Here is a 10,837-nt window from a genome sequence, read left to right as displayed (position 1 = left end):
GGAGTTTGAGGACAGCCTGGGCAACATAGCAAGATTCTTGTCCCCCCAAAATAAATAAAAATAAATACTTTTTAAAAATCCATTAGCAACTTAATGTCAATAAATTTTAAAACTTAGATACAATACACTATTTTCTAGAAACAATAAATTAAATTACCAAAATAAATTAGAGAAAAAAGTAAACTGAATAGCTCTTCCAAAGCATCAAAAAAAAAAAAAAAAAGAAAGAAAGAAAGAAAAAAAGTCTTTCTCATGTAAACTTTCAGAAAGGAGGGAAAAAAACCCCTCATTTTACAAGGCTAATATTACTATAAACTTGATATCCAAACCAGACAGAAAGAATAGAAAAGTATAACCCATCTCATCTGTAAACACAGATGTAAAAATCTTAAAATATAATAAAACTGAACTATCAGTATACTTACAAAGTTATGATGATGACAAAATAGAGTTTGTCTTTGGAGAAAAAAGATGTGATTCACTAAATTAACAGATTAAAAGGGAAAATCATATGATAAATTATATGTAGAAAAAGCATTTGGCAATGTAAAACCCTTATTCTTGACAGAAAATCCTACAGCTTGGAAACATGAGCAGCTTTAATTTGTTCAACAATGTTTATCTGAAACCTACAAGAAAAAGCATAAACACAGTACAAAGAAAAAAACTGTAGAAGCATTTTCACTAAAATCAGTAACTCAACAAGAATGCTCTCTACACAGTGGAAAAAACTACTTGCAATTCACAAACAGCCAATTTCCCTAATATCAATATCTAAAGAGCTCCTGTTACAGTGTTTGTTTCTCCAACTAGAATGGACTCTTCATTAGGATAGAAACTTTTATTATTTCTTAATTTTTTATTATATATTTTATTCATTGATTACCGAGGGCATCTCTTAGTAGATAGAAACTCTCTTGTTCATTTATTTATCCCTGGGACCTAAGACAGTGCCTAGCATACTGAATACGTTTGTTAAATAGAGACGTCCTTCAGTATAACAGCAGGATTGGTGCCAGGAACACCTGCAAAGCCCCAAATCTGCACATACTCAAGTCTTGCAGTCTGCCATGTGGAAATCCTCATTTAGGAAAAGTTGGCCCTCTTACACCCAGATATCAAATCCTATGAATATTCCATTTTTTATTTGCATTTGGTTGAAAAAAAAAAAAAAAGAAAAATGCAGTTCAAACTCGTGTTGTTCAAAGGTCAACTGTATTTTTTGAGTGCAGTAGATTGCCAAAGTAGCTGTTTTTTGTTGTAAGGACAAGAGTGATGCCTTCCAAGCTCTTTACATTTCAGAGCTAAAACCAGAAGCAGAACAAGTTTTTTGACATGTTGCTTCTGAGAAGAGTTTTTAAAAAATAGAAAGCCGGGTAGGGTGGTCCTGCCTGTAGTCCTAGCTACTAGGGAGGCTGAGGTAGGAGGATCGCTTGAGCCCCGGAGTTTCAGGCCATAGTGTGCCATGATGGGGCCTGTGAACATCCACTGCATTCCAGCCTGGGCAACACAGCGAGACCTTGTCTTTAAAAACAAAACAAAACAAAACAAAACAAAACATGTGGAAAGCATGATTTCAAGTAAAAAGTGAGTAATGTGAATAAGTTGCTTACATTTAAAAGGGAGTCTTGGAAACACTGATGGGATCTATGTTAAGACTCCTGGATGCCATTCTAGTCAAAGTTTCAGCATCAAAGCCCAGCCAACCATACTTTCTCATTTCTGAACACTGCCTAAGCATCAATCTTCCCGAATCACATTTCTGACTACCAGTGCACACAGACTGTGAAGAAAATTTTGATCAATTGGAATAAAATGCTCCTTAGCAAAATTTCAGTTAAGCTCTCTCCTTCCTCTGGGTCCCTAACCTTTGCCCAACCATCATCCTGAGCCAGCCTACAGCCTCTCCTGAGAATAAACTGAACTCAGGGTAACACAGTCTCTGATCACACCACCCATTCCCCCCACTTCCCCACACTTGGTTCTGTCTACCTTTGTTTACTTCTCTTTATAAAAGAATTCTTTTTGCCTGACTCTCAAGTCACTTGTAGACATGTGGCCAAAGCATTTTCTCTATTGTAATAATTCTTTCAAATAAAATCTCTCCTTATTAAGTCCAGATTTGACTTTTATTCCACAGTCTCACCAGTAATTTCTCTTGGTATTGCCTACTCATGACATCCTGAACCTAAGGGTTTTATGTTTTATACTCAACTATAGTTAATACTAGGGATCAAATAACAAGACACCACATGGAGCAGATTGTCCCCATCCCAGCAAGATCATCAGAGGCCAGTTAGACTCCAGCCAATCCAGCAGCAGTCTACATATACACATGGGAATCCAGGTGAGGACTGAAGAATTTCCCAGCTGAGCTCACTAGGAATTGCCAAATTATTGTTATTAACTAAGTAAGTGGATGTTATTTAAGTCTCTAAATTTATAGATGTTTGTTATGCAGCAATAGATTAAGGATACATTGACTGAATATGTGAATGAATAAAAGAATGAACAAACAAATGAATAACATCAATTAGAAGATTTCACTGAGGACTCCCAAGTAGGAAAAAGGCAAACAAGGACTTGCACAGCAGATTGTTACTGGGGTTCCTGATCTGAGATGATACATAGTTTGTGGCTGACAAAGATGAAAATATATCTTTTGAAACTTCAGTTGCTATGGAGGTGTTTGGAAGTGTATCAAATGTTGTCATCCACCAAAAATATGGAGTCAAGATATTAAGCGGACACTAGTGAGTTCTCTGTGAGTCATGCATTCACTCTGGACTAAAAACTATCTTCATGATGTTGTAAAGAAAATTCAAAATTACATAGGAAGTTGCCTTATTCTTTAAGGCATTTTAAAAATATGAGAATACATTAATTTGACATCCATTCAGTAAAAAATTATTAATCTTGCCCTTTATATTTCAGGTACTTTGCCAGATGCTGGGAATAGGCTAGAAAAGACATAGCCATTGCAGTCAAGAATCTGAGTCTAGTTGAAAAATACTAACAATTCCAATAGTAAGTACAATGACTGCAGTTAAGGAATTCATTGCCTGTGTAACTATATATTTTGGGATAGTGCTGAATCAGGCATGGCTGGATTCAGGGCTGAAATGATGTGGTCATAATTTCATTTCTCTCCATTTCTTAACTCTGTTTTACTCTGTGTTGGTGTCATTCATGATTTCATGTGGTAGCAAGATGGCACCAAGATGGTGGCAAGTTTCAGTCCCTGTATAAAGGAAGATCTCTTATGCTTCAGATTCAATGAAAACAAACTCTCCTTCCTAGATATTCCATCAAAAGCTCCTTTTTTTCTGAATTATTTGCCCATCCCTGAACCAATCTCTGGGGAAGGCATTAAGAATGTGATTCACTGATTAAGCCTGAATTGTATGTTACACTTCCTAAAGTTTTGGGGGTTGGTGTCTATTCAGAACCACATGGACCGAAAAGAAAGGGCACAAATACCCAAATGGCACCAGAAGTAGGGCAAAGGGATGGTGGGGTCCAAAACACAATCAATGTGTACTATTATAGGGCCTATGATTTGTCATCCTCATTTACTGCAAAATTTTACCCAGTTTATGGTTTGTTTGTTTTTGAGATGGGGCCACGATGTTGCCCAGGCTGTACTTGAACTCCTAGGCTCAAGGGATCTTCCTGCCTCAGCCTCCTAAGTGGATTGGACTACAGTTGTAGGCCACTGTGTGTGCCTTGGTTTGTCTTTTTATGCTCGCCTTTTTCTTCAACATGTGGAAGTTCAATTTTTATTGTTCTTAATGTTGTTAAGTACGTCTATCTCTTTTTTAGTGATTATTTTAGGACCTTTAGTCAAATTCCCCATAATTCTTACCAACCTTTGATTATGCTTTCCCTTCTCATGAGGAAAAAATGGAAATATATGGAAACTCTCAATATTGTTCTCAAGAAAGTTCCACCAAGTTCTGTATCTTTCTCAGAAAGATGCATTTTACATTAGTAAAACAAATGGAGCGTGTAATTTTACAGTTGCGATGAAAAAAAAAAATCTCTATTCAAATTGTTAAAAATGGCTCTTGACTACCTATACCTATACCTAGCCTGCTAGGCTGCCATAAAAAGATACCACAGACTGAGTGGTTTAAACAACAGAAATTTATTTTCTTGTAGTTCTCAAGACTGGAAGTCCAAGATCAGGTGTCAGCAGGTTTGGTTTCTCTTAAATTTGTGGCAATTTGTCATGGCAGCAATAGAAAAGTAACATTAAAATACACTGTAATTAACATGCAGAGGAAGTCAGTACTGAGATTTTTAGTATGGAATTCAGCTTGTAATTTCTTTAGAGGTATATCAACACTTAGTTATATCTTGGTACAAACAAAGTATCTGAGAGTGATGCAATATCATACAGCAAAGGAAGAATAAGGAATGGTGTGTGGGGCGGGTGCAATGGTTCATGCTTGTAATCCGAGCACTCTGGGAGGCCAAGGCAGGAGGATTGCTTGAGTTCAGGAGTTTGAGGCCAGCCTGAGCAAGAGTGAAACCCCGTCTTTACTAAAAAATAGAAAAAAAAAAAAAATTAGGCGGGCAACTAAAAATAGAAAAAATTAAGCAGGCATGGTGGCATGCACCTGTAGTCCCAGCTACTCAGGAGGCTGAGGCAGGCAGATCCCTTCAGCCCAGGAGTTTGAGGTTGCTGTGAGCTAGGCTGATGCCATGGCATTCTAGCCTGGGTAACAGAGGGAGACTCTCTCACAAACAAAAACAAAACAACAACAAGAAAAGGAATGGTGTGTGATAATCCACTTTTATGTGCGACTTTGGTTCCACTGATTCAAAACCAATATATGCTCCTTTATCAGTTAAACTAATGTCAAACAGAGATAGCCCAGATTCAGCAACCCTCAGCTGAACATAGCATGGAGTGCCAAGATTCTGACCATTAGCTTTCTGCTTTGACCTAATTTTTCCAAACTGAAGATGAGATAGTACCAGTTTCTACTAGCTCACAATAAATTGATTAACGCAAATACAATTGATGAACTGGCTTAATGGTAGACGCCCAGGGCTCTGTATGGGAGGACTCATGGTGTGAGAGAAGGTACACCTGCTGTACCTGAATAACGCAAGTAAGATTTAAGAATTACCACACGCACTAAGAGATTAAAGAGGAAACATTGTTAGAGGAATGCTTGCTTTACTTCAGGGTCCCCAACCTATGGTGAGTTGTATAATTATTTCATTATATACAATATAATAATAGAAATAAAGTGCACAATAAATGTAACATGTTTCAATCATCTCAAAACCACTCCCCTATCCACCAGTTTGTGGAAAAATTGTCTTCCATGAAAACATTGTCTACCTGGTGCCAAAAAGGTTGGGGACTGCTGCTATCACCTTCAAAGGTTAAGAATATCCCTCCAAACTTTCCTTCTAAGTGATACAAATCTAACCAAACTTATTGCATCCATTCTTCATCCTAGGTTGCTTATACAAGTTAACAATTTAGTGGTACTTTAGCATTCCCAGTTTCTTATAATTCAATGGCAGGCTTCTCTACTGAGAACACGGGCAGGAGTCCAGGGGGATTGGGTTGGAAGACAATCTGAGTGGGACTCAAACTCACTCCTCTTGTGACGTGTAAGTGACATGTCCTTAAACAAAACTCATACATATCATTCTCTCTCTTTTGCCATCATTTAGATTTCTTATCATGAAACCTCCAAGTTGCTCATGTAAAGAAACATTCACTCTTTTTGGCATTCCTAGACATGACCCTACCCATAAAGTACTACAGGCTGTGTATACCAAATCTGAAAATATGAAATTTTTGAGCACCAACATTATGTTAAAAGGAAATGCTCATTGGAGCATTTTGGATTTCAGATATTTGGATTTGGGATGCTCAGCAAGCAAGTATAATGCAAATATTACAAAATCCAAAACGCTTCTGGTCCCAAGCATTTTGGATAAAAAATATTCAACCTGTACTAACATAGGATTCATGCTGTGAATTAAAGTTAGTTCATAACCTTTTTGTCCCCCAGGAAAACTGGCTCCTTTCCTCCTTTTCCACATAGTACTAAAGCTCATCATTTTTTGTGTGTCCACTTGACTATCTTTTATGTTAATATTAACTTTATATTATATAGTATAAAAATAATCTTCAGGAGTGATAGGACTTGGTATTAGAGAAGCTATTATTTACATCTGACTACTCAGGGTACTAGGCGGGAAAATAGCACTTAGCATCCAGGAAGGAGTCTTGATGCAAATTATAATGGACAAGGTACTTACACTGGAAACGTTTTAAACATTTGCTTGTAGCTACATACACTTTTCTAGAGTACTGAGTTATGGTACATTACATGCACAGGTGGTCAAATCCATAGAACAGAAGACGTTATCTGCTTTAGCTTCAATGCGAGGTGATTTTTTTTTCCTTCTGCCCTTAAATACCACCTCTTGATGGCACCAATTGTTCTGTTCTTAAAGAATTCATTAGACCTCATTTTGTTTTGGTTTATGGTCTTCGAGTAGATCTAAAACTTCCCATACCTTCATAAAAGACATATAGATTCACCATGTGTAAAACAAGTAAATGTTTTCCAGTCAACATTGGTTTTTCCTAATCTTTTTTTTTTAAGCTAATTAGCCCTATTTGGTAACTTGTGTTCAAATTAATATAGCTCTATCTATAATCCTTCATTGTTACAATACTTCTGATTGGCCCAGGCCATATTTTACAGCTGCCTTAACTAAAATTGCTAGTAGCAGTCTGCAAAAGAAGTGCTTTAATAATGGAAATTAACTTTTAAAAATATGATGGCCAGGCGCGGTGGCTCACGCCTGTAATCCTAGCACTCTGGGAGGCCGAGGCGGGTGGATTGCTCAAGGTCAGGAGTTCGAGACCAGCCTGAGCAAGAGCGAGACCCCCGTCTCTACTAAAAATAGAAAGAAATTATCTGGCCAACTAAAATATATATAGAAAAAATTAGCCGGGCATGGCGGCACGTGCCTGTAGTGCCTGTAGTCCCAGCTACTTGGGAGGCTGAGGCAGTAGGATCACTTGAGCCCAGGAGTTTGAGGTTGCTGTGAGCTAGGCTGACGCCATGGCACTCACTCTAGCCTGGGCAACAAAGTGAGACTCTGTCTCAAAAAAAAAAAAAAAAAGATAATTTAAAAAAAAAAAATGATGACTAACCAAGGTTTTAGTGCTATTAGTTTACCTTCTGTAAAAAGTGCTTGCAATTTTAGTTCACCTTCTCTAAAAAGTGCTTATAATTTTACACAGAATGGGAGAGGAATAAAGGCCACTGGTGAAATTCCACACAATGAAAACAGTGGGACAGACATTTTTGGAAAAGCAATCAACCTTAAATAGTAACTCTGAAGAATTTACTGTTCTTCATAGGTATCAGTCTACCTCTGGATAGGAGGATACAATGGATACATTGGAGCTTTTCATTTTATCAACAGATTATGAATTATTTTCTGCCAGATACATTATTATACTATTGGGTTCACAATTACTTTTCTATATTTTCTGTCCATTCACAGAAAAAATTTTTCAGATTTTTCTTTTCAGTTTAGTGTTTTAATACCATGTTTTAGTTTATTTCATGTTAAAAATTTGTTTTAACACGGAAACCACATTAACTTTAAAAAAAAAAAAAAAACAGGAAGCTATTGTTAAACCTGCAGGTGAGTCAGGCAGATACAACTTTTTAGGGAGGAGCATTTTGGGAGACTGATTACCAATGGGCAAGGTTAGCTATAGATGGAAACCATAGCCTTGTCTCCCTAAAATATTATTATTTGAATAAGACATCTCAAAAATATGTCTAGGAAGTTCAATCCTCCTGATAATCCCATTCCATCTTAACTCCAGTGTTTGAAGTTAGAAGACTTTTGGTTTTCTCTTGTCATTTTTGTGGGTCACAGGATTAATATATTTAACAGCATGATGGAACCCTTTTATCTATTTGGGCTTAGTTTTTATTTCACATTTATGTTCATTTTTCTTAACATTTTCTTCTCTTCAATTTGTTATTTCTTCTGAATTGTCTAGCTTCCTTCTTTGCATTTGGGTGTTTTGTCAAGCTTCCTCTTTTTTTCTTCTGCTTTCCCAGATCTTGCCAGCAGAAATTAATAAGGACTGTGTACTTTGCAAATAGCCTTTACATATTTATCTAAGAGGGAAACTCTATTGCATCACACACTCTCAGGTTCCTTTTGCAAATTTTTACTGAAGCTAGGTTCCAAAGAGGTAATACTGAGCATCAATTTTTTCCTAGGAGACTTATCAGCTGAGGTCACATCATCGTTTGTCCCATCTTAGTCTGTTTTCTGCTCCTATAATAGAATACCACAGACTAGGTAATTTATAAAGAACAGAAATTTATTTCTCACAGCTTTGGAGCCTGGGAAGTCCAAAAGCATGGTGCTGACATGTGGGAAGGATCATTCCACTGCCAAAGGACAAAAGGCAGAAGTGAACACAAGACAAAGAGGCAACATGGGTGATGAATTTAACCTTTTATCAGGAATCTGGTCCTGCTATAACTAACCACAATAATGGAATTCATCCATGTAGGAAGGCAGGGCCTTCATGACCTAATCACCTTTTAAAGGTCCCACCTCTCAACACTGTTACAATGGCAATTAAATTTCAGCATGAGTTTTGGTGGGTACATTCATATCATAGCAGTCCTCTGAACAAGTTACCTGTAAGGAAGAGACAATTTCACATATTATTTTTACATTCCCTACATTATAAACCAGTGTTTTCAGAGGGTTAGTCACCTGCATCAGACTCACCTGGGTGCTGGCAAAAATGCATATTCCCAGGCCCTATCTTAGGCCTATAGGAATGTGCAGTTTTTAACAAGCTCTTCTTGGCACCAATGTTTGAGAATCATGCATGTGGCAATATGTTCACCAAGTAATAGGTCCTTTTCTTTCTTTTTTTTTTTCTTTTTGAGGCAGTGTCTCACTCTGTTGCCTGGGCTAGAGTGCCCTGGCATCAGCCTAGCTCACAGCAACCTCAAACTCCTGGGCTCAAGCAATCCTTCTGTCTCAGCTTCCCGAGTAGCTGGGACTACAGGCATGCGCCACCATGGCCAGCTAGTTTTTTCTATATATATTTTTAGATGTCCAGATCATTTCTTTCTATTTTTAGTAGAGACGGGGTCTCGCTCTTGCTCAGGCTGGTCTCGAACTCCTGACCTCAAGTGATCCTCCCGCTTTGGCCTCCCAGAGTGCTAGGATTACAGGCGTGAGCCACCGCACCCGGCTGTAATAGGTCCTTAATAACTATCTCATGATTGATACACTATCCCTTTACTAATTTCCAAATATTTCTTTGATGTGCTGAACATTCTCTGGGCCTTAGCCCTGTGTTTTCGATCATTGCCTGGATATGCTTGCTTGAATATTTTTTCATCCTCACTCACTCAACATATTTAAAACTAAAACATCCACTGGATGTCTCCAATGTCATCATGCTACTGTTATCCCAGAAGTCATCCTTGGAGTCATTCCTTACTCTGTGTATTCCACCATTTTTACTTAACATATTAGCCATCATGCCAAGCACTGGAAAAGGCAATGATGAACAAGACAGACATGGGACATGCCCTCAAGGATCTTAAAGATTCTTTTACAGAGAGTAACTTAATCATGTAGATTCTTTAGTATTTTTCTCAGAATACTCTTACTTTGTCACCACCCTAATCTAGAATCTTATCATTTATGTTTAAACTGATCTAATTTTTTCCTAATAGTCTCTTTGCTTCTAATTTCCCACTTCTTTTGAAGGATTAATCTGCTGAAAACTTAATTTTTAAAACATTATAAATGTTTTTACCCCACTCAATGCCTTCTTGTTTCTGTGAAAATTGTCAGAATCAAAATGCAGTCACAACGGATGTGATGGAGGGCACCTATAGTCTCAGTTCCTCAGGAGGCTGAGGCAGGAGGAGCACTTGAGTTCAAGAGTTCAAGGCTGTATGCAGTATGACCTCACCTATGAATAGCCACTGCATTCCAGCCTGGGCAACAAAGAAAGGTCTCTGTCTCTAAAAAGAAAAAAAAAAAAAAATGGAGTCACTAATGTTAAGAAAACCCTGACAAACAGAGCCAGAGAAGGACATCAAGAAAGAGGTCTTATGCTTATATGCCTGATAACAAAACTACCACAAGAGACTGCAAGATTGTGGAATTTTGCACAAAGGCCATGGCAACCTTACACAAAAGAAATAGTTCTGCAAGGACATCTGCCCAGCAAATGCTTGTCCAATCTTGGACTGGCATCACCTTTGTTGTTGATCTTTGTAGTGCAGGGTAATTATTTCAAAACAATTATATAATCCTCACTTTTTCTTTTAAAAACTTTTGTCTTCTGTATCTCCCTGAATACAAATGTAGTTTACTATGCCATGGGTATTTTCATTGTAATGCTTTATCCCAAAGTAAATATCTTTCTTTTAGAGAGCCTCTCTCTGTTTGTTATTTAGGTTGACATTTCTAATTGTTTATTGGCTGTTGCCAAACTAGATTCAAGACTCTTTACAATCTGGCCCTCTGATGAATTTCTCCTAAATAAACTCTTCTATCACTATCAAATAGATATCTGAACTTGATTTAAACATTTTTACTTATTTATTTTCTGGGCTCATGACTTTAATTACACTTTCTTATTGACCAAGCCATATTTTTCTCTTGAAGCCTAATTCCTTCTCCCACCAACATGGCTGGAACTTGCTTTTGCTTCAGCTTCTATGGTGATTTACTCATTTACTTCTGCTTTACTCATTAAGCATTTAGCATGTATTCCTTGGTA

The sequence above is a fragment of the Eulemur rufifrons genome, chromosome 8 (assembly GCF_041146395.1).
Source record: "Eulemur rufifrons isolate Redbay chromosome 8, OSU_ERuf_1, whole genome shotgun sequence".
NCBI classification, from domain to species: domain Eukaryota; kingdom Metazoa; phylum Chordata; class Mammalia; order Primates; family Lemuridae; genus Eulemur; species Eulemur rufifrons.
This window is presented reverse-complemented; position numbering follows the sequence as displayed.